The sequence below is a fragment of the Gracilinanus agilis genome, chromosome 5 (genome assembly GCF_016433145.1).
Source record: "Gracilinanus agilis isolate LMUSP501 chromosome 5, AgileGrace, whole genome shotgun sequence".
Taxonomy (NCBI): Eukaryota; Metazoa; Chordata; class Mammalia; order Didelphimorphia; family Didelphidae; genus Gracilinanus; species Gracilinanus agilis.
Window position 1 is genome coordinate 278,581,078 of NC_058134.1, and position 1,244 is coordinate 278,582,321.

Below are 1,244 nucleotides of genomic sequence, written 5' to 3' on the forward strand. Positions count from 1 at the left end.
GAGAGAGAGAGAGAGAGAGAGAGAGAGAGAGAGAGAGAGAGAGAGAGGAAAGTGGGGAGAGGAGGGAGGAAGGAGAGAGAAGAGAGAAGAGAGGAGAGGGAGGAAACAAAGAAAGATTTTAAAAAGCAGAAATCAAAGTATGAACAAATTCGGAGAAAAGGGAAGGCAAAGAACATATTCAGAGGACAGAAGGCAACATATTCCTGTTGGCTCATAAAGTCTACAGCAGGGAATCTTATGGGAGAAGACAAAGGGCTATATCTTTTTTGGCAACCACGTCCTAGCATCTAGCACAGTGCATAGCATCAAGAAAAAAGAAAAATTAGAGATAATTTAGTCCACCCACCTCATCTTCCACATGAAGGAAGTAATTTGCCTTCATTTGAACAGCAAGTAGCAGAACCATGATAAAAGTCACTGTTACCTCACTCTTTTAAAGATACTACTCTGCTTGTGGAACAAAACAACGATTTATGAATAAATTTTCTCATCCAAATATAAATTTCTGGTAGTTCCTGATGCTCAGACCTTTGAAAAATGGTCTGTATTCCCAAAGTGGGCGCCACCACCCCCTGGTGGGTGCTGCAGCAATCCAGGGGAGCGGTGATGGCCACAGGTGCATTTGAGGGCGGTGAATAACTGTAAGGGGAGGTGATAGTATGTGACAGGGGGCACTAAGTAATATTTTTTCTGGAAAGGGGGTGATAGGCCAAAAAAGTTTGGGAACCACTGGTCTAGAGCAGTGATGGACAAACTTTTTTTTTAAATTTTAAACCCTTAACTTCTGTGTATTGACTTATAGGTGGAAGAGTGGTAAGGGTAGGCAATGGGGGTCAAGTGACTTGCCCAGGGTCACACAGCTGGGAAGTGGCTGAGGCCGGTTTTGAACCTAGGACCTCCTATCTCTAGGCCTGGCTCTCAATCCACTGAGCTACCCAGCTACCCCCTGGGCAAACTTTTTAAAGAGGGGGCCAACTGAAAGGAGATGCTCATCTGTCAGTCTGTTTCTAAGGCAACTCTTTGGAAGTTTCATTGTATTGTATCCTACTCATTGTATTCATCAGATCAGGAATAATGTCTTGCGGCAGGATAGAACATTTCAGGGGGCAGCATCTGGTCCGGGGGCTGTAGTTTGCTCATTACTGGTCTAGAGGATCAGACTGAAAAGAGTTATCTTTAGAATGGGGAGAAGGAGAGTGTAATCAGTCACCATTATGGTCAGTTGTGAGCCCTGTTTTGCCTCA